The sequence below is a fragment of the Ornithorhynchus anatinus genome, chromosome 14, assembly GCF_004115215.2.
Source record: "Ornithorhynchus anatinus isolate Pmale09 chromosome 14, mOrnAna1.pri.v4, whole genome shotgun sequence".
Taxonomy (NCBI): Eukaryota; Metazoa; Chordata; class Mammalia; order Monotremata; family Ornithorhynchidae; genus Ornithorhynchus; species Ornithorhynchus anatinus.
This window is the reverse complement of record NC_041741.1, coordinates 10,044,756-10,068,524: the sequence shown is the minus strand read 5'-3', so window position 1 is coordinate 10,068,524 and position 23,769 is coordinate 10,044,756. Positions and strand designations below refer to the sequence as shown.

General features: G+C 46.8%; 1 long non-coding RNA gene across 2 annotated transcripts in view; it reads right to left on the bottom strand.

The window, feature by feature from the left end:
* Positions 1-23,769, bottom strand: part of LOC120638825 — a 148,896-nt gene that overhangs the window by 124,717 nt on the left and 410 nt on the right. The window lies entirely within an intron of this gene.

The following is a 23,769-nucleotide window of genomic DNA, read 5'->3' as shown; positions in this document are numbered from 1 at the left end:
GGGCTACAGTGTTTTGCCTAGGGTTCTATCGCAAGTGTATGCGAGTTGGTGTGTAGGGGTGTGTGTGTGTGTGTGTGTGTGTGTGTGCGCTTGCATAATTCCACCTTTGTGTGGTTGCCTCAAAGACCACACACAGGTATGATGGTGCCCATCAGATGCCCTTTGAGTTGACTTTAACTTGCATTTCCACAAATTTGGCTTTTAAGTGGTGGGGCCAAATCATGAACAAGATTGGACCAGGATCATGTGGATAAGGCCAGACCTGTGTAGAACCCTATATCATCAACTTTTCTGAGTGTTCCCTTCAGTTTCCAAGTCCCATGCTGTCTGAATTATCCCTCAAGGCAAGGTGATGTAATGTGAGGCTGAAATCCCAAAATAGCTCCCTGGGTGCTGCCCTCCCAAGGAACTCAGAAAGGGAAATGTAAATTGACTAAAAAACAGTAGGAGGTGATTGGTAGAAAATCAGGAAGGGAGGTTCAGGAAAATATCTGTAAATTTCAAGGTTTTTGAGGGAGGAAGCAATAGCCCTGTGTAGCTTACCACTGATTCATCCATACTACTCATGCTGGGTGGCCTTAGCAAAGATTTGTTCTCTGGGATTTTCTTTCATCACCACGACTATGAATGGTATAATAATAATAATAATGTTGGTATTTGTTAAGGGCTTACTATGTGCAGAGCACTGTTCTAAGCGCTGGGGTAGATCAGGGGAATCAGGTTGTCCCACGTGGGGCTCACAGTCTTAATCCCCATTTTACAGATGAGGTAACTGAGGCACAGAGAAGTTAAGTGACTTGCCCACAGTCACACAGCTGACAAGTGGCAGAGCCGGGGTTCGAACCCATGATCTCTGACTCCAAAGCCCGTGCTCTTTCCACTGAGCCATGCTGCTTCTCAATGGTATTATTTATAATACTTAAGTACGAAACTCTGTACTAAACACTGGAGTAGTTACCCCCGAATCAATGAATACTGAGCTCCTAGCCTCCAGATGGCTGGGGTGGCATTCCTCTAGCTTTATACTAGATAATCTGGTGTTCAATTAGTCAGTCCCCTTCCCTGAATTGTGGGCACTTGTATTCTTGAGCCAGTCTACCAGAGACTCAAGTTTGAGGGAGAGAAAAGAACAGACACAAAGAACTTTAAAAATGTAGTTCAAGTAACAATGAAAACAAGCTAAGATTCAATTATTTAAAATGTCACTAAATAAGATGATTAAATAGTACTTGGAAGGTACAGTCTTCAGATACCTCAACACTCCAAGAGAACAGTTCTTGGCAATGAACTGCAGCAACTGTCCCGGCACTAGACAAACTGTCCAGGATTCACTCCTGCAGTCTCCAGAGTTCTGATGATATATTTAGGTCAAGCTGATAAAGGAAGTATTATGTATTTAAAGATAGGAAAATAATTGGCAAGAAAGGCTAGATTATTATATCACCCTCTCTTGGCCCAAGTTCCTATAAAGTGGCTATCAAGGTAATTTCTAAATAAGGCAGTTTGCTCTACATTTTCCAGCAATGCTATGATTTGAGGTATAAAATCTTCCCAACCAACAGCTGATTGGAAAATGCAATTCAATCATCCTCTGAGCCTGACCCAGGTTTTTGTGGCTGGCAGTGTTTCTTCAGGATTTACCCTCCCCATTCCTATTACCATCCCCAGATCTTCTCCGGGAAGCCTTCCCACATTCCCCTGCTCTGTCCAAAAACAATGACAGAAAGAGAAAAACTCTCTCTCACTGAACTCCATTCCCCACCTCCTAGCTCCTCTCCACATTCTGAAAGTGTATCTAAGTAAAAGACTCTCTGAGTGTCTACAGGATGGTGGTGAAGGGGTCAATCAATCAATCAATCAATCAATCATATTTATTAAGTGATTACTGTGTGCAGAGCACTTGGGAGAATGCAGTATAACAGAGCTCTCATTTCCTCTTCTCCCACTTCCTTCTACTTTTTCCTAGCACTTGGATTTGCAACCTTTATTTACTCCACCCGCAGCCCCACAGAACTTACGCACATATCTGTAAATTATTTATACTAATGTCTGTCTCTCCCTCTAAATTGTAAGCTCACTGAAGTCAAGGAACTCGTCTACCAACTCTGTTATACTGTTCTTTCCCAAATCTCTACACACAGTAAGCACTCAATAAATATGGTTGATTGATTGTTAGATACATTTTCCCTGCTCACAAGGAGCTCCCACAGGGCAGAGACCCTTCCAGGGGGGAACCTCAACAGAAATACCGTCTTCCAGGACCTTGCCTAAGTGTCCCAGCTGCTCCCCTGAGTGACCTTTCTTTCAGTGGCAAACCTACCCTGATCAGTAAAAACAAGCAGCAATCATGTGCTCCAGAGCACAGAGAGAATCGGTCAGGAATAGCTAGGATATTTTAAAAAGTGATCAAAGATTTGTTTTGCTTGGTGGCAATGCTGGCTTGCTTCGTGGAGGGGAGAGATAAGAGAACAACCCACTCTTTCACATCCTATTTCACAGAGTATGAAGAAATCCAACAGCGGTCAGCTGGAGCTTTCTCAGTGAGGATAATGAGAAAAGTTGTCTTCCTTCTCCTGTTAGGAAGATTCTCCCTTTCAAACTCCTTTGTGCATCTACCCCCATAGTAGCTGCTCTCGTTCTTTGTGGCAAATGGTATATGAATAACTATTTAGCTAAATAAAATTAGAAGGGGTCACCCCAGTGTGAAATGGGTGTGAGTTTGGGCAAGCAAATTGTGTACAGTGAGAATTCTGCCTTTGGCTTAATCACTGCCCTTTAACAAGTCCCCTCCAGTAACTGAAACAGGACTCAATCTTCCCTTCCTTCCACCCCAGTTTTGTGAAGTTCTAGACATTTCTTAACCCAAAAAATGTGTGGCCTAGGTAAAGGGAAGCTTTGACCATCAGGATTACAGAACTCTAGAATATGTTCCCCTTTGTGTGTTGGGGGTGGGTGGTGGTGGCGGTGTGTGCTTGTGTTTTGCGGAAAGGAGATGAAGGGAGGGGTCATGAATGTAAATGGCAATAGCTAAGGAAAGTAGCTTGGGGCATCCAACATCAAGCTGAAGCATCTGGGCCCCAAGATACTCTGGATACTTAGGGATAATAATAATAATAATAATGAATAATAATAATAATATTGTTAAGTATTCACCATATGCCAAACCACTGTATTAAGTGCTGTGGTAGCTACACATTAATCAGGTCCCACTTGGGACTCACAATCTAACTAGGAGAATGAACAGGTGAAAATCCCCATCTTACAGATAAGGGAACCTAGGCACAGAAGTTAAGACTTGCCCGAGGTCACACAACAGACATCTGAAAGAGACAGGATTAGAACTCAGGTCCTCTGACTCCCAGGCCCATGCTCTTTCCACTAGGCCACCCTGCTATTCTGTCAACATCCATCCCCAGGCCAGAAGCCAAAACAGCCCTACCAAGGATAAAGAAAGATTCAATTCATCCTTGCGAGACTGCTAATCAAGGACACACCATTATATTTGATCTGCAATGTTCAATGTTCTTTATGTTCAGTCGTGTCATATGCTTTATGTCTCAATCTGACCAGCTTGCTCTCAATCTTTCATGTGTATATTTTGCTGCTTCTTGGGGCAAATCTCAATACTTCATCCATTTTACCACCTGCGAGTTTCAAGGATTCTACCCATTTGTTAATAATGGCTTGATCTTGGTTTTTCGGGGTCTTTGTTAACATGGGAGCGACCACATTTTAGTTCTTCCCCCCATTTACATGAATGAATCCCCCCAGGAGGCACATGAGAATCTAGCAGTTAGGCTTTCGTGGGACCCGTCTTGCCAATACTCTGATGCATCTACTTCTTCTCTGTAAAATTCTTCTCTAGTCCAACTGTGTTTGCCCACATCTGAAATTCTTGACTGTCTTGTGTGAAAAATTACAGTCATCAGTGAAAAGCATTTATGTGTTCCTTGTCATTAAAATTGATTCCCTTTTCCCAGTTGAGTTTGCACTCTAGCAACTTCAGTGTAGGTGTATACAGTGTCAGTGAAATTGTATCACCTTGTTTGAATCTTTTGTGTAGGTTAATATAAAAGAGACTAGTCAATATTTCATTTTACTAGGAGGTGGCAGGACCTAATGGAGAAAGCATGGGATTGGCCGGAAAAAGATTTGGATCTTAATCCCAGTTTTGATACCAACCTGCTGAAAGACCCTGGGTAAATTATTTAGTCCCTCCTTACCTCAGTTTCTCATTGATAAAATGGGTTGAGAAAAAAATACCTCCTCTTTCTATCTCAGATCTTTTGAGGTCTCTGTGGAGCAAGCACTGTGACTGATATGATTTTTTTTAAATCTACCTCGGGGTTAAAACAGTGTTTGGCACATAGTAAGCTCTTAAAAAATACTCTAACTTTTTATAATTGTACATTCCAAGTGCTTAGTACAGTACTCTGCACATAGTAAGCGCTCAGTAAATACGATTGAATGAATGAAGAATTGCTGCTCATTTACTTTATGTATCTCTACTATCTCTCTATAAAAATAGACTTGATTCCAGTTTCATTCAGAACACTGAAACAGTTTTGAAATCCACACTGAAGAGTTTTTTATAATTAGTGAACATACACAAAAAAGTGGTATGGAATATTCTCTGCTTCTTTTCTGTAAACTAGTAGAAGAGGTGGGTCTGGTTAATTAGGTTTTTGAGAGCCTGGCTTGTTTTCTGCTGGTTTTTCTGGTATCCTGCAATGTGAGGTGATTCCTCATGTGATTTAGAATGACTCGTGTTCAGTCTTAAAAGTAGGTGTGAGAGGAGAGTCACATCTTCTCACATCAATTGTACTGAACATCTTCTGTGTCTCCTTTCTTTAACTACAGTGTTGTCTTCATGTTTTTCCAGGCACTTAGTCCCCAGTTTCTGCATGGATTGTGCAGTAGATGCAGGATGTGACTGACTCATTGCCTACATCCCACCTCTGGCCTGGAACTCCCTCCCCTTCATATCATTGTCCCCAATATCAAAGCCTTATTTAAAGCACAGCTCCTCCAAGAGGCTTTCCATGTTTAATCTCTTATTTCCTCTTCTCCTATTCCCTTTGGCATCACCTTTATGCTTGGATTTTCACCCTTTATTCATTCCACCCTCTGGCCCACAGCACTTATGTACATACCATAATTTATTTATTTATATTAATATCTACTTCCCCCTCTAGACTGTAAGCTACTTGTGGCCAGGGAACATGTTTACCTACTCTGTTATATTGTACTGTCCAAAGCACTTAGTACAATGCTCTGCACACCCTAAGCACTCAATTAATATGATTTACTGATTAATAGATTGGTTCCAAGAAGACTTTTATTGCAAGCTGAATTGTTTCTGACCCAAGGGTGAGCTAGAGTTCTTCCCAGTCGCGCACCAAGCTGCACGTATTCAAAAACACACTCACTCTGCCTACTGCCTTGGGCAAATTCCTGGAGTGACAAACAAGAGGATGGACCATCCCAGGGGCAAGGATTCTGGGGATCATTAGTGTTCTGTGACATCACTAGAGGGTGGGGCTCTAGGTAGGTAAACCATGGGTAACCAATTGGGAAGATTGTCACTTCTCCTAATGTCTCTGCTGAAGTAGCATGGCAGTAAGAAGAGTGTGGGAGAAATGTCTGAGCCACAGTAAAAGTCCTGAAGTCTCCAGAGCTCCCAGCTTATCATGGATCCAGATGGTCTGATGGGCATTTCTCCAGAGTACTTAGCCATGGGAAAACTGACAACCCAGATTAAGGAGCGCCCATATAGGGGTGTTACATGTAAAGATCCTTGCCAGGGGTGGGTTATGACCCCTTTGGAATGGGTTGGGAGGGACGGTGGGTGACACTGTTACTCATGTTCCTTGCTCCCACCCCAGAACAACTCCTTTATGAACCTCAAAGAGTCACTTTGGAGAAGGGTGACAGGAGCAGCAAGATCAGCAAAGATGCTCTGCTTGGAGAAGACCCACTGCTTCCAAGGAAAGATAAAGAAGAGAACAAGTAAAATGGATTTGCTTCTTGTCACTCCCAGAGGCAATGTTCTAAAGAAGAACCTTCTAGACTATAAACTGTGGGCAGGGCAGGGAACATTCCTATGAGCGTCTTATATTGTGCTCTCCTAAGTGCTTAGTACAGTGCTTTGCACCCAGTAAATCATCAGGAAATGCCACTGACTGAAAAGAATCAAGCTGAACAAAGAACAGAATAACAGAGCAGTATAGGGGAAGAATAAGAATTGGAAATCTGTGATCTAAGAAAGAATTGGATTAGTTGCACCAGCATTTAGAAACAGCTCACCAGGTCCACATTAGCAAAATAAAGTAGAAGATTATAAATCTCTTCTCTACAATTCAAGCCACAATACCACACTTTCACCTGAGCTATCCATATAATAATGGCAAAGGCGATTTTGTTGCTTGACTCAACTAGATAATTGCCTCAGTTCTCCACTTGATGCTACCAGAGATTATCAAGTCTACAAATATTAAACCTGAAATCAATAAATAAAACAATAATCAATAATTAGGAGATTCTCAATGTTTGAAAATGGATTGATTAGCTGAACATAGGGAAAATCTCCAAAAAAATAAAGAAAATAAAGAAAAAGAATAAAAATTGAAAGACCTGAACACAGGCATAGCAAGGTCTGAAAGAAAAAAAGTGCATAATGGAGCAACACTAAAAAAAAGGAAATTAAAGTGTCAGAGTGGCTTGAAATAGTTTGGAATGGTTTGAGGGAGTCAGTGGATTATAAACAAGAATGTCAAAGGATCAATACTTGTGAAAGTGAAAGAATCAAAGTCTAGAAGAGCTGATGGAGGAGTGGATATGAATCTCAGGGAAGAATGTTGGGGAAAAATAAAACAAAGAAAACAAATATGGTCTGCAAAGTCAAAGGGAGTGAAAAGACTAGTTAAAAAGACAAAAACAGGTGGGAAATCTGAAAAACACCTTAAGGAAAGAAACTAACCTTTACTGCCTCACTCTCTCCTTCATGTCTAAGTGGTGGAATCTGACTTTGCCTTGGACCATGACTCCCAAGAGACACAGGTTATCCCTTTTCTCCCAAAGGTGAGATCTACCTGTTGGAGATCCTCAATTATTTCCATGGCATAATAAGAAGGAAAAAAAAACATTTTCTCCAGAAAACAAAGAGGAAAATAGCAGGAAATGCAAGAAAGGATAGTGAAAGTTCTATCTCTGCCCATCCTAAGAAGAAGATACAGAATGGAACTAATTACTTTTAGAATTTTAGGGAGTTTCTTCGTGAGTGGTTTCTAGAATTAGGTTGTGAGATCCTTGAGGTCAGGGGCTGTGTCTTCCACCTTCATTGGAATCTCCCCAGTCCTTACTACAATAATCTATACACAATAGGAGCTCAGCAAATACCAGTGATGAGGGTGATGATGATGATGATATGATGATGAGGGAATAGGAAACCTACAGTTAGTTACATGAAAGCCATTTTGCTTGCCTCGTGGAAAGCAGTGGCATGAGAGAAGATATAAGAACAAAAGTTCTTGCCTCCCAGACTTTCGTTTTTCCACAAATTGCCTATCCTGTTTGCTAGGTGGCACCTGTATTGCCTACAAAACATCTGTGAGGCCCCAAATCAGCCAACTGTTAACTAAGGATCATTTCCCTTCAAAATGATTGATGACCCACTGTTAAAACAGCTTATAAAAATAACTTCTCCTTGAAAATGGTGCTGCAGGTTTTTTAAATACATCTCACCATTATTGCTGACTTGAGGAATGCCGGAAACTTATTTAATCGGTAATATTTAAAGAAGAAATACTTGAAGTCCAGATTCAAGTGATCTATTACCTTTTGGGGACAAAATATTATCAGTGTTATTTTAATTTCTGTTGTAGCGGAAGGATAATGTCCATCGTTAGCTTTTAAAACTGTTAATGAGTCCTGGCAGTGTGAAAAAGAGATGGATTAGGTAAATGTAATGAGATATGATTAAAAAGTGCAGGCACTGAAGAGTGTTGGAGAAATTACTTTCAGAAAGAGTGTAATTAGTGTCTGATAGAAGCATTTAGTAGATAGGATTTTTGAAGAAAAAAGGTTAAGATAAACACATGCCAAATGATAAACCTTCTTAATTTTCCCCCTTTGGTGTTCTTACCTAGTCAATAATATGTTGAAGTTTCATACATAAATAATGTTTGTGGAATACTTGATGAAATTCCACCAGACAATTAGAGGGATTTAATTGCCAAATACAGTGAGTAGAAAATGTGTTGATATATCTTATTCCATTTCCAGGACCCATTTCTTTGTTGATTTATGTAATGCAGCTAATAATATGCAACCTACCCTGCTTTTAAACAAACAAATGAACTTCTAAAAAGCCAGCTTTCTATAAGTTGCCTAGCAACTTCTGAAGCACGTTTTCATAAATTAAGAAATAGTGCTTAGGTGGCCAGGGAAATATGTTACCTAAAGGAAGATTTCAAGCTTTCCTGCATGAAAGGGTGAAGATTCTTGGTTCTGGCATCTCATCTGTGCCAGGCTTCCGCTCCCATGAATATTCCTGCTCCAACTCCCTGAGTCCAGCAGAAGAAGAACCCCTATAAGTCAGGCTTCCCTCTCTCCCAAAGACAAGGAACCACTGGAATGGCAGCACCAATTCACCGGAGCCCCTCATTCCCAGCACTCTCTGGCTCACTCTCTATCTTCATTCACAAGCAGGGGCAGGGGCAGGAGGAGATGGGAGATGGGAGAGTTGAGAGGGGAGAGAGGAGTTTAAGACCCGAGACAGTCAAACCTGACAGAAGCAGTCAGTGAAGCACTGTGACCTAGTGGAAAAAGCACTGGCCTGGGAGTCAGTCGGAAGATCTGGATTTTGCCACTTCAGCTCTGCCACTTATCTGCTGTGTCACTGAGCAAGTCACATAAACTCTCTGTGCCTTAGTTTCCTCATCTGTACAATGGGGGTTAAGTATCTCCTATTTAGATTCTGAGCCCAGTGTGGGACAGAGACTATGCTCCCTGATTATCTTATATTTACCACAGTGCTTAGTACAGTACTCGGTACAGAGTAAATAATTTTACGTTATTATATATTGGTGAATTGCTTATTTTGAATAATTTTAAATACCTTTCCCCAGAAAGCCACCCCTGAGCATATGGGTCTGGACAAGTACTGCTCCTAATAGTAGCAGTATTAAGCACCGACTATGTACAAAGAATGTCAGCTCCTTGAGAACAGGGATTGTGCCTACTTACTCTATTCTATTCTCCCAAGTGCTCAATACAGTGCTCTACAGTGCTCAATAAATAGCACTGATTGATCGATTTGTAGATAGCAAAGTGCCGAACTAAATGTTGGGAGTTAGTTCCTGGCACATGATACTCACAGTCTAAGAAGTCAGATGTATGTGGGGAAGGGACTTTCCCAGTAGAAAATTCCAGTTAGGACTCAGTCCTATCCAGTACCGTCAAATCGTATGTAGGAATTTTGGAGCCAGCATTTCTGGAGTCTCAAGTTCTGACTCCCGTCTCACATCTGCCATGGATCCCTTATGTCAGTCTAGCAACCCATCTGACAGTGATCATTTTGGACTCTTCCAGTCCCTAACCCTGTACCCTGCTGCCAACCTGAAGAGCCTCAAGGTACTCTACAATAATTTAAGTTCTCGCTGAAAAAAAAAAATAAGCTTTTAAGATGCAAGTGAATCTGGGCCATTGATTTGATTTGCTCTAATCTCAACCCAATCAGATACAGGTTCCTTTATGATCTGCTGCTTTGTGCAGATTGTTTAAGGAATAGAAAAATGTCATATATGCCTGAGCTTTGAGCAGTAGTTGTCTAATAATCCTGGAATGGTGGGACCTGGGACCTCAGCAAGAGATCTACTAATTCCCCCCTTCAAGGTTAGTTCAGTTTTCTGAGGACAGACCTAGCAATAAGGTTGTGTCCAAACATATGGGCAGATCCAGGGCAAGAAAACCCAAATACTGCTTAGAGAAATGGCCTTTTCTCCCCCATACCCCTTCCTACCATCCTGCTTCAAAGGTAATCTAACCCTGGAGGGCCAATTATCCCAGATTTGATAGAATAAGAGGAAAATCTAAAGTGAGAGAATATGGAGCCAATAATACCTATGACCAAGGCAGCTCAGTTCCTCACCTGCTAGACCCGGTTAGACTCTGTTTGACCCGGTTTCCATGGAGATCAAGCTGTATTCATCAATCAATCAGTGATATTTATTGAGCACCTATTCATGCAGAGCACTGTATCTAGTATTGGGAGAGTATGATAAAAGAGAATATGACTATGATAGATGGGATTCCTGCCCTGAAGGAACTGACACTCTTTCCCTTTGCAGTTCAGTCCTAAACACACCTTCCCACCAACGTGGATTCAATGTGCTCTTCTCACATCTCTCGCCCCCTCTCTCTGGAGAACACATTAAAAGACAGGCAACCTGTTAGAGCTATGACTCTAAATCCCTCACTAGAATGTAAGTTTTTTTAAGGTAAGCAAATGTCTACCAACCCTATTGTGCTGAACTCTTCCAGTTGCTTAGTACAGTGCTTGGCACACAATAAGCCCCTTATAAATGACATTGATTGATTGATTTAAAGTCCCACATCCCTTTACTGGAGACTGTGAATTACTAGCAAGACAGAGTCTTTTCAGGAAAACTTCAGGGACTGGGGACTGAGTGGAATAGGGAGCTGGAAGGAAGTTAAGGCCCTCAGGCACCTCCGAACACCACTAGCCCCCATCCAGGAGTGCCAATAATGACCAACAACTCCCAGTAAGCCTCCCACCTCTGCCTGCGCCTTCCTCTGCCTTCTCTGTCTCCATCATTCTGACTCTCTGTCTTTACCTATTCTCTACCTATTAGACTGAAAGTCCCTCGTGGGTTAAGAACTGGGTCCAACCTGATTATCTTCTATCTACCCCAGAGCTCACAACAGTGTTTGGCACGCACAGTAAGTGCCTAACAGATGCCACAAATGCTATTATTATTATCATGATGATGATGACTGCTCTGTCTCTCTTCCTGCCACTCTCTCTCTGCATCTCTGCCCACCTCCCTATCAAGCTCTCTCTCTCTTTCTCTCTCTTTCTCTGTGTGTATCTCTATTTCCAGAGTTGTTCCTCTACCCTGCCACTGTCTCTGCTACTCCATCGATCTCTGCCTTTCCCACTCTGCCTCTGTCTCTCCCTTTTTATCTCCCTGTCTGTCTCTGTCTCCCCTCTATTACCACCGCCATCTCCTTCGCCCCCCCCACCCCGCCTCGACACTGGATTATTTATTTACATCACGATAGAGAACGAATAGTCTCTTGCTGATCATCTTACAATAATTAAAGTCATCACTCCTGGGCCGCTTCGCTCTCGAAGGCGTGGGAGAGTGCGCTTGGGCTTCTCGCTGACAGTAAATAGGGCTTCCCATCATGTTTGTATTTGATCATTTTTAAAGGTCCCCCTGCTCCCTCCTCCCCAAGCCTCCCTCCACCTCGCTCCTCATCCCAATCCAGGTCGGAAAACCTTCGCCCTGGTGACCCGGGGACCCCGCCCAAATTGAGAAGGAGAATTCAACCAGGGCTTGGTCTGGGGAGACGACGGAGTTGCGTTGGGGGTGGGTGGGTGGGTGGGCGAGCGGGGGATGCGACGATTGGGCAGAAGAGGGAGGGGGGAAAAAAAGCCGTTAAATTCGTTTACACGTTTCCTCTGCGGAACAAAAAAGTCCCACCATCAGCAGAAGAAGTCGCTTTCTCCAAAATAGCAGTCGGAGGGGGAGGTGGAGGGGATTGCATAAATCTCTTAGCTGCCTGCGTTCCCAGCCGCAATTCCCACAGTTTGAGGTCTAAACGGTTCGTTTAATCCAGCCTCGGACCTGCGTGTCTCTGGCCCTCGACCCCCGCCCCTCTTCCCATCAGAAAATGCAGATGTCCCCCGGGACGGGCCTTCTCTCCCTTGTCACCGAAAGCTGCTGGCGCTCGCATTGCGGGGCCCCTTGGTTGGTCCTTATTTTGTTGAGCACCTCTGATTGACCCTCTGGACTGCAGTCCAGGCCTCTCTGAGAGCAAAGCGGGGCGACTGGGGGGCAGCTAGAGGCTACTGGGTCTGCTGGTTTCGTTGAGACGAGGCGTCCGAGGAGCGCGCTCCCTGCCACCGAATAGAAAACTGGAAGCCGGACTCTTCCACCCTCCTCCCTCCCGGCCCGGGATAGGGGGGGAGGGATCAGCGGGATCCCGCCCCAGACCTGGACAACTCGGACACATTCCCGAATGTCTGTCTGTGCGACGGGGCGCGTCCCTTTCCACCGCTGTCCCTCTCGGGCAAAGAAAGTGTCCCCTCCCTGCAGGTTGGGCCCTCTGAAATCCTGGGAAAGAATTCAGCCAAGTTCTTTGAAAGATCTCTCCCTCTCCGCGCTGCTGGCTACAACGCCCCCATTTTTCGGCAACTCTAAATATTGTTTCTGGTGGAATCTTTCCATTTTAAATTGGAAAGCGGGAGGTGACATTTTAACGAAGTGAAATCAACACATCTTGGTCGATTCGGATTGATCTTAAGGGTGCATACATAAACACACATACAAAAAAACACACACATACAAAAACACACACAACACACATGCAAAATCACATATAACAAACACATACAAAAACATAAGCAGAAACACCTCTATCTATGTAGAAACACGTTTACACACACACGCACACACACACATACACACATTACCTATCATAAACCTAATTTTTCCAAGAGGAAAACTAAGGAAAGGCATGACGCTTCTGATTTTTAACCCCCTCTCCTATGCAGAAGTCAGACTCCAAGCAGAGCCCAGAAATGGTCAGTGAGGTTAAACTACGGATTATGCCGATTACAATTTTTTGTTGTTGTTCTTCTTTTATCTACCCCTGAATTCCGTTTGTGTACAAATCCTCTATCATCTACAGTACGGATCCAAGTTCTCGCTGGCCAAAGACCGCTTTGGGGATAGCCCAATTCATTGCAATTTTCAGGATCGGGATTTTTTTCCTCGTTAATAAAAGGCGTAAAAAAAGCCCGTGCTCAAGTATACTTGCTCGAGTGTGTCTGTGTGTGTCTGTTTGTGTGTGCGTGCGCACGCGCACATTGGATATTGGTGTTTTCTCTCATTTGGAAAAAAAAAATTCCAATTGCATACGTGTTCTAATTATCTTCTTTCAGCATACTTTTTTCTATTTGACTTCCAAGTGTTTTCTATTAAGACTTGATTAAAATGTAAAAATAAAACTCAATATCTCTATCTCGCTCTGTGTCTGTCTCTCCCCCCACACTGTTTATTTTCTATTTCTCCGCCTCTTTCAGTGTTTGCAGTTTCTAGATCAAATGCTCAATTGGGGAATGCGGGGAATTATTGTCATGAAAAGTAAAGTATTCTCTTTGTTGCTAGAAGAGATAGGAGTGAGGAAGAGGAGGAGGAGAAAGAAGAGAAAGAAGAGGAAGACGAACTAAGGACGAAGAAGAAGAGGAAGAAAGGATAACGACATTACCCCCTCCTCCTCATCCGAGCAGGGTGGCCCCCGGAGCAGAAGCACCTTATTAATTCATTCATTCATCCATTCCGTAGCATTTATTGAGCGCTTACTGGGTGCGGAGCACTGTATTAAGCACTTTGCAAGTACCTTACAGCAATAAAGAGAGACAATCCTTGCCCACAAGGGCCTTAACTTGGGTCTCCTGGATCAGAGCTCCGCGGGCCAAGGAGCCAGAGGGTTAGTGAGCAAGGAGCCCAGAATTCGTTGTCTCTCCCCTTCCTGCTCCTGTCCCTGCCCTGTCCAACTTCTAAAACTGCCCCCTTCCCGTTCCTGGTCCCTGAGAATTTCCCAGCTGCAGACAGGAGGCCCGCCCAGCCTGGTCAGTGATGCACCCACATTTAGGGAGGAGGGAAGGAGTTGTTTAGTGTTTGTTTGTTTGTTTGTTTGTTGGGGCCGTCTGCTCCCCGCCCCCATTCCCACTCCACCGCCACCATCACCACCCACCTCTCTCTCACTGTGTTTCTTTGTGACATGATGAGGACTAAGTAGTCCGGATTTGGAGCCAACGTTCTGGGAAGGACAATGAGCGTTTTGGTACTCGACTTAAAAACATGTTTACTTATTTTCTGGAGGCCACAACGGCAGGTCCCTCTCAGGAGCCCTAGGAGTTTGAAAGGAAAACAGCTGGGAGTCTCTTTCCCCTGTCCCGTCCCCCTCCCCATCTTCACAGGTCCGTCCCCCCCAATCCCACCTTGCTTTCCCCAAAGCTGTCTCGACCCCCGCCCGCCAGCCGACACACCACTCTGACGAGGAACACAAGTCAAGAATGATTACCCTGTCCGCTGTCTCTGTCTCTACTTTTCTGTCTCTCCATGTCTTTATCTTTCCTCTCTCTCTGTCTATCTCGGTCTGTCTCTGCATCTGGGACTGACTCCATGTCTCTCGATTTCTGGGCCTTTATCTCTGGCGCTACCCCTCTATCTTTCTATCTCTCTATCTCTCTGTCTTTCTTTGTCTCTGTCTCTTTCTCACTCGGTCTCTTTGTCTCCTTCCGTTGCTCTCTGTCTCTGAGTTTCATTTCTTTGGCTCTTCCTCGTCCCTCTTCTCTCTCCTCTCCTCCCGCCCCCCCCCAACTTCCTTACAGAAGGGTTTCCTCCCACCAGACAATTAACCAAACGCCTGCTTGAATCCGGACATCTGCTGCGAGATGCTAGTCTTATCTTCCTCCCAGTATTCATTTTCGGGGGGGGGGGGGGGGCGGGGGGCAGGAGATGGGAGAGAGGGGAGCACTTAAACTCCGCCGGGCCCAACTAGCTGGCGAGGCTAGTACCACCAAGGCTCAGGCCTCTTTGGCCCCTGACAACGATCCCAGCGGGGGCGGAGACGAGATGCTGATCGCTGTGGATAGGCCAAACCGTTCCCTTTTCCTAGTGTTAACATCCCCGGCCCTTTCCACCACTAACAGTCCCCTCTGCACTTACCCCTAGCAAGACCCCCCCAGTCCAGGGCAACAGGGGTCCCCTCCCACCCTCATCCACCTGGGCTCCTCCTCCTCCCTCCTCTTCTTTCTCTTTCTCCTCCTCCTTCTCCTGATGTGCCTCCAGTTCCTTCTCCCTTTTTCTTTGGAACACTGGATCAGAGGAGCATCCACTGTGGCCAGACCCAATGCCTCTGCACCCCTCCCAGACAGCCGCCCCCCCCCGGCCTGCTCCTTTTCTCCCCTAGTGTCAGGGGAGCAGGGGGAGGCGGGGGGGGGTGGAGGAAAGGAGAGGTGATGGGGGAGAAAGGGGGTGCCTGAGCAAGAGGAATATAGGAAGGAGGAGAGAGGGCTGAAGGCCTCATCCTTGAAGGAGAGGAACCCCCTCCGCCAAACCCCCGCCCTCCCAGGAACCCAAATCAAACCTCCTAGTCTTCCAGAAACGACTGGGAATCTAATCTCTGGTTTCCCCTCTCTGGCTCTAACCCTTTCTTCCTGGCCGGACCCGGAACGAGAGCCGCAAGAGCAAAGTGGGGATTTCGAAGGGAAACGGAATCCGGGTCCAGACGGGCCTCCGCCTCTCCGCCTTCAGGAATTAGGGCTGGATCGATGCTGTCGCCCTTGTTGCATTAGCATCATCACTAGCGTTGGGGGTTCTGTCGGGGCTATTATTTTATTATTGTTGATATTGTGGTTATTAGCCACATCAACAAAAGTTGGGGAAGATTAGTAAATCGGTTTAATTAGTTTGTTGGTAATTTAAAAGCGAAAACCAGTAATTACGCTAAAACCTAAAAATGATCCGCGATGATTCATACGGGTGGTAGGATTGGAGCAGGGAGAAATGTCATTTGGGGACGTGATACTTGGCAGCCGGTTCAGAAATAGGATTTGAGGCCGAAAAGAGACCCCAAACCCTTAATTGAAACGTTTTCAGGGAACCCCACTGCCGCAAACTCAGCTTAGACCGCTTCGGGAATCCCGGCCCAAGGGGGGGAAGGGGGAAGGAGGGTGGGGGAAATCCCGGTTTGGAGCTCTGTGGAGAAGACAAAGGCCCGACATGCATCCCTCCTGAGATTTTACGTTTACGTTTTACGTTTCGCGTGGATATGCCCCGCGACGGCCACCCAATTTTGGAGTGAAATCTCCCTTAGACAAGCTCTCCCCGACACCACACACACACACACACACACACACACACACACACACACACCCTCATGCTCCCGATGAGGTTCAACTACTGCGACGGTCGGTGGGCATTGATTTCAACTCAAATATAAATGCAATAGTGCACGTCTCTGGGCTCGTCCTCGGTCTATTTAGAGGTCGGATCGCGGGGTTTTGATCGCTCAGACACCCGAGAAGCACCCCGAGCAACACACCGCAAAGCACATCCCGAAACTCACGTAGAAACCTAGAAATATATCTCCAACCCCGCCCGAAATCACCCAGAAATACATCCCGAAACTCACCAGAAATCTCCCCAAAGTACTGAGACCCATACTCTAGAAGTAGATCCAGAAATATATCCGGAATCTCACCAGAAATATCCCAAACACATTCAGACACATACCCCAGAAGCACACCCAGAAATACATCCTAGAAACACACCCAAACACATCCAAAACATACCCAGAAACACACCCAGAAATACATTCCCCAAACGCACTTAGAAACACCTCCCAGAAACATTACACCCAAACCCATCCAGAAACACATCCCGAAACTCACTTAAAAACGCCACGCCTATACACACCCAGGAATATACCCAGAATTGGATCCCAAAACTCAGCCAGAAATACACCCCAAACACATTCAGACACTTACTCCAGAAAAAAAAAACACACCCCCAAACGTCCCTAAATCACCCCTTTCCCAAGGAATTACACCCTGATTTTCATTATTCTCTGAGGCGCTGAATGGGCTTCAGGAAATCCGAGTGGCTGATTTCCCAGCCCTCAGTCGGACAGAGCGGACAGCAGAAGAAGCATCATCGAAAAGAAGGACTCTTTCATAGCCTTTTTAACACACTCATACACTCCTTCACCCCCTTTTTGGGAAATAGCCCAACTGTAGTATTCCCGAATGGCTTCGACAACAGTTCATATTTTCATTCTCTTTCTGTCTCTCCCTCCCTCCCTCTCTCTCTCTCCTTCTCTTGCTTTGTCTCTCGTTTTCCTTCTTCCCTTTTCCCTCCTTTTCTTTCCCGAAACCCGCGTAGACGACAATGACTAGACTAGACGCCGTTGTTTAGAGGGCAAATCTTCGCCGTATTCCCAGAATATTACTTTTCTTAGGCCCCACAAAGACGCGGCCTCTGAGTCTCTGGGAATGCGGGATCAGGAGAATGAGTTTTACTGAGTTTTGGAGAGAATTGCAGAGAGCTGGCAACGAGAGAATAACTCGGTTGTCTATCTACAAGGGCTCATAACATACTGGAACTGATTCCTACACAAGTGAATGCTAAGTGTCTCTGGGTATGCCTGTGTTTGTGTACACGTCTGCGTGCACCTGTGAATGCTTACGAGTGCCTGGGAGTGATCGCATGTGCCTGTGAGTGTGCATGCGTGTGTATACGTGTGTGTTCGTATTAGTGTGTATGAGTGGTTCTGTGTGTGCCTGGGTACGTGTGTCTGTGTTTATGCGCCTATGTATTTCTGCTTGCGTCTGTGCCTGTCTGTAAACTGACCGTAAGTGTGCTTAAATATCTGTATGTGATTGTGTATGTTCATAAATATCGGGGGATGTCAGTCTATGTGTGTCATTGTGGGTCTGTGTATCTGCGACTTTGTCGCTGTGAGTGTGTGCGCGCATCATTTTACACATTTCTCGGACACTTCACAAACATGCCGTTAAACGGGGATAAGACAGTGGAATTGGAAAATTCTTGTAGCCTCTTTCCGTTCCCGTTCAGGTTTGATTTCGAGGTCGGAGGCGGATAATGAGAGCAGATCTGGACCTCTGGGCACTGCAGCCGTTTTACTAACCTCAAATCCTCTCCTTTAAGGAGGAAAAAAAAATAATTTCTCTTTGGGACAGAATTTGCAAACCAATAGGAAGGGGACATGGAAGCCCGAGCTCGGGTCGGTCCCACCCCGATCATCCGCTGAGACGGATGATCCGCCCTTCCGAGCTGTGTCTGTCAGCTCTCCTCTTTGGTCCTGTTTCCGAAAGGTCCAAGAGGGGAAAACAGATCAGGTTGTTTCTCCGTCTTTGCCTTTCTCCCTCCCGCTCTCTCTGCTTTTGTTTTTCATCCTTTCCCTCTCGTCACTGTCTTCCTCTCTGGGATCCTGCCTCCATCCCTCTATATCTTGCTATATCTATAACCCTCCGACTTTACCCTTCTCTTTGCAAGTAGCTGCCCCCTTCTCAGTCTCATATCATTCATTATATGTTGTATATATTGCATTATATGGGAGGAGGGAGGAGGGAGGAGAAAAGTGTAGAGACAGAGCCCTCCATCCGCAAAATGGAAGAGCGATTTTAGCCAGAGAACAGGAGAACAGTTGTGAGGAGCCTCCTGAAGGGCGGTGAGTGAGGACAGAGTGGTTACACTGCACCTTCAGAATCATATGACCAAAAGTACAGCGCCAAATCCTGATGGTATCGATCTGGTACAGCTAGGAAGTATCAGAATTCAAAGAAAAAAGCAACCACCAAAAAAAAAAGGAGGGGGGGGGGACTCCGTGTATCTGCCTTGCACACGGGCTTTGTTCATCCCGGACCGACATTAAAAGAAGATCATTCTCGCGCTCGGGAAATATTGTTACTTCTCCCTAATGGGGACCCTGGGCCCGGGCGGGCGGGATCTGGGTCTTTCTGGGCGGCGATGGGAATCGGGCTGACACCACTTTGCACTTTGACAATCGGATCCCGTCAGGGTACAAGTTGTTTGTTTAACCCGACAGCTTCGGGCACCCCGGCGCACGCTTCGCAGCCTCATTAAAACGATTAGTCACGACTCGTCCGGGGGTTTCGGTTCTTTCATAGGAAAAAGACCTCGAGCGAGGAGCGATTCGGAGTCAGTCCGTCCTGTCCCCATCCCGGCGCGTAGGGGAAGCAGGGAAGGGGGAGACAGAGAAGAGGGAAGAAGAAGAGAAGGAAGGAAGAGAGGGAGGAGAGGGAAGAGGAGGAAGAGGACGACAGAAAAGGAAGGAAGAGGGAGACAGGGAAGAAGAAAAGGAGGAAGAGAGGAAGAAGGAAGAGGAGGAAGAGGAGAAAGAGGGCGATAGAAAAGGAGGGAAGAGGGAGACAGGGAAGAGGGAAGAAGAAGAGAAGGAGGAAGAGAGGAAGGAGAGGGAAGAGGAGAAAGAGGACGATAGAAAAGGAGGGGATGGAGGAGGAAGGGAAAGAGAAGGAAGAGGGGACTAGAAGGGAGAGGAGGAAGAGGTAGAGGAGGAATAGAAAGAGAAAAGGAAGAGAGAATGGGAACGGGGTGGGAAGAGAAGGGAGAAGAAAAGGAGGGAAGATTAAGAGAAGAAAAGAAGGCGGAGGAGAGGAAAAAAGAGTAAAAGGAAGAGGGGAAGGAAAAGTCCGCGGAAGAAGAGGAGAAAGAGGAGGAGGAGGAGGAAGTGAAGATTCCCTTGAACTTGGAATCCCAAGAAGACGCTTCAACATTGTGCAGCTCTGAGTTGCAAAGCATGTTGGGACCCTGATAGCCCGGGCGGGACTCCTTGAATTTGTGCAGCTCGGACTCAGATTTCAGGTCTCACTGAACTGCCCCGCTCTTGGACAGGAAAGATCACCCTCTGCCCCCTCCTGTAGTTGCTACAAGCGAGACCGCGGGGTGAAAGAGCTGGGCAAGAGGAGAATGTATTTTCTGCCCTCAAATGATAATAATAATAATAATAATAATAATGTTGGAATTTATTAAGGGCTTACTATGTGCCGAGCACTTTTCTAAGCGCTGGGGTAGATACAGGGTAATCAGGTTGTCCCACGTGAGGCTCACTGTCTTAATCCCCATTTAACAGATGAGGTAACTGAGGCACCGAGAAGTGAAGTGACTTGCTCAAAGTCACATGGATGACAGGTGGCGGAGCCGGGATTAGAACTCATGACCTCTGACACCTAAACCCAGGCTCTTTCCACTGAGCCACTCGGCTTTTCTACTCCCTCCCCACCTCCATCCCCCCAAAAAGGTCTCCCCAAGCAGTAAAGAGTATAATGTGTGTGTATGTGTGTGTGTGGGTATTAAATTGGGAATTAAATTGCTATCCCTGGAGGGGCTTGTACCTAATGAGTTTTCTCCCCTACTATCACAAATAGGCAACTCCTGGCAGGTGACGGCAAGCCCCGTTCGCATCTGTAGCTAAATAAGCTACAGGAAATAGCTTGGTGTCCGTTATTTTTTTTTAAATCCACTTTCATCTATGTATTTGTGAGTTGGAAAGAAAACACATTCGTAACAGTGACGTTTCAGGAAGCACCCGTTTTAAAACTAATTCTCGAGAAGGCGAACGGGATCCCACTACGAGATGTCCAGGAGCAGAGTGGAGCCCCTGCACACTTCCACGGACCCACCACTTGCCCGCCCCCCACCCAAAACCAATGCTAACTCGTTCCACGTCGCGATCTGCAATCGATGCCTGTTTCTATACCCGAACAACGCTCCGACTGCAATCCCGTGACTCCAGTGGCTAGAGGAAAACACCTTAGACCTGCAGCAGAAAGGCCAGTCCCTCCCTATGACATAGTATTTGTTACAAAATCAAGCTATCGCTGGCTTTCCCTAAAACTCGCAGACCTTCTCGGGACCCCCAGAGAGAAAGATTGAGACCGAAAACAAGTCCCAATTGTCGGAAGACAAAAAAGAACCGGAAATTACTTCAATAAGTTCTTGGACCACTAGGAGGGATAGAACAAGTTTATATCCAACCCGACTGACTGGAATAACCGGGAAACAAAACGGGCTAGAAAATCACTGAGACTCGGCCTAAACGTCTAGAGATGCCCGCACTATCGACGAGGAATCTGTCTCTTTAGCCGCTCCAGCCTACAATCAAAGATGCTTATGTGTGATTATTTTTATAAACGCATCTGATTCCACATCTCTTCTTCCTGGTCTTGAAACACCAAAACCTTTGGCAAACTTCGCTCAAAAGAGGGAATATTAAAACCTTAATCTGATTTGGAGAAAAATTTCTCCTTTCGTCATTATTTATTTAGTGTGATTTTTTAAAAAATAGGCCATTGAGAAAATCACAGATCATTCACCCTCTGAAAATAGTGCGGGAGTTCCGGGATTCGCAGGAGAATGGTGGAATTCTAAAATCCTTGAGGCCTTTTGTGACAGTCCAAGCGGGAAAAAAAACATTTCCCGCTGTCACCAGCCCAAAGAGCCTTTCCCTCGCTCCCCACGCTGGCCACCTGCACTCTCGAGCAAGATGCACGGAAAACCAGTAAAGGATCAGTATCCCGGCACTCGGACCTCCCGGAGAAGCAACGCGAGCACTTTTCCCCAGACGGGAGAAACAAAAGTCTCGTTTTCTTTGCGGAATTTCCCCGGGGCGGCTCCAGAGGAGAGAGATTTGAGTACCTAAGGACGCGGAGTGGGGAGGGGGAGACTTTCAGATCCTTGATCGTGTATTGAACAATTCAAAAACCATTTCCTTCCCCTTGCATTATCCCACGGGCTTAACCCCGAATAAAAACATGCGTCTACCTTCACCCCGTAGCCCGAGTGACCCGTGGTCGCCTCGGCAGTGCTTATCTTGGCTTAAGTCTATTTCTGATCAAATTGCCCCAACTTTTCTGAAAGGGATTTCCAGCACATGCTGCTCCTGTACTTAATTCTCCTTTTTTTTCCCTTCTTTCGCCTCACCTCCCACCCTCACGCCCCAGAACCCAGCCCTCCCAGGAATAGCGGCTCTTGGAATGGAGAATTCAAGGAGGGAGGACGAAAGGGAGACTGCTCAGAACTGGTCCAAAGTAATTGAACAGATCACTCCCCTCTCTCCATACCGAATCTCAGCACAGTCAAATCCGTCCACAGCGGGCAGAACGGAACGACCCCTGGAAATTTCCTATTCCCCTCCTTCCCCGGCCCTACAGGGCTCCAGGATTCGAGTGCCGGGAGGAAAACGAGAGACGCTGGGAGAGGAGGGGGCGAAGGACACAGCCACATCAAGATTAGGACGGAAAGTCCAGTGCGATTCGAAGCCCCAACCCCAAAGGAAACCCTCCACCCCTGAGACCCCCGTCGGCCTAGGATCCCTGCTGATCCCGTTCCCGGGCACAAGACCTAGAGGATGCCGAGAAAGAAATTACAAACTAGAAAGTGTTGTCCCTCTCGCCTAAACCCAGCTACCGCCCTGTGGATTCATTCCACCGTCTGCCTGCACGGTCACTGTTGGGGCTCTGGATTGCTGGGCTTGTGTTGCCCTCATCCCGACAAGAAGGCTGGAGGACGAGGGGTGGAGGCGGTTCTGAAGAAGCGGGAAACTTGGAGGGAGGGAAGGAGGGAGGGGCTTGGAATAGGAGAAGGGGAGGGGAGACTTGATTTTGCCCTGTCCACTCTCTTAGCCCCTGTCCCGTCCCCCTCGATCACCTCCTTACACCTGCCAGGGCCTCCCCCCATCCACGGGGTCCCTCCGTTCGTTCCCACTCCCACTCCGGGAAACTTCCAGGGTAGGTAAGGGAGTGGAAGGAGTGAGGAGCAGGAAAGGAGAGTGGGAACGACGGGGGAGAGAGAAGAGTCTATCCCGGAGAAAGCGCCGTTTTATCAGGAGATGACTGTTGAGCCCTGACACAGGCACCGGGTAATCAGTGCGGATCGACACAATGAGGATGGACTTTTGAAACAGTCTCTCTCTCTCTCCCTGGCGCTCCTTCTCTCGCTCCCCCTCTTTGGCGCAATCTCTCCGCGACTCTATTTAAGAGTAAATTCCCGACGCCGCTGGCCTGCCCAGCTCTCAGCTTCCCGGAGCAACAGCGCCCTCTTCCTGCGGCCCCGGAGCAGAGCAGCGCAGCGCAGCGCACCGCAGAGCATGGCAGCGCCCTCCGGCCCGGCCCTTCGGCCCCGTCCGGCCTGGCCCGCCTCAACCCGGCAGCTAAAGCCGGGCCCTCCGCTCGGACTACACAGATCTCTCTCTCTCCATCCTAAGGCTCCTAATCTGTGCAAAGGCCCGGAGCCCACTTCCACTCTCTTGCCAGCTCTCTGCCTCTTTCCGCCACCCTCTCTGTCTCTGCCACCGTCTCCGGCTGTGCCCTGCTCTGCCCCTCGGGGGGCCCCGCTGCCTCCAAAGAGAACATTAAGCATTAAAAATCAATTATTAGCCAGGTATTCCCCAAACCGGAGCGGGGGAATCCCACCGGGACCAAGCGGGAGCTCTGCTCCTGGGAGAGAGGAGGGGCCCAGTCCGCAGGAGAAGTAAAGTCTTAGGTTTGGACGCCGGGTAGGGCGAGGTCCTTTCTCCCTCCTCCTGACCCGGCCCTTAGACCGAGGTGATGAGTAGGGGCGGGGCCTGAGGATGATTGGGGGGAGAAGGGGGCGGAGGAGGGTTTGCACTTTTTTTTTAAATATCGGGATGGGGGTGAGAATAACGTTCTCTTCTCCAGAGAAAGCCCTGGCCCTAGGCCTTCGATTAGTTTGGGGCTGGGACTGGAATGGGGTGGGGTGGGAAGCGGGGGGAGGAGGAAGAGAAGAGGAGGAGAGGGACGGAAGAGAAGGAGGGAAAAGAAGGCTCTTTCCCTCCCCCAAAGCCCCCCGGCCCAGGCCCCCACCCCCCACCCCAGCAAGCCCCTACGGGCCTTTCTTTTAAAAGTCGAGTTGTGGGCCGGCCGAACTA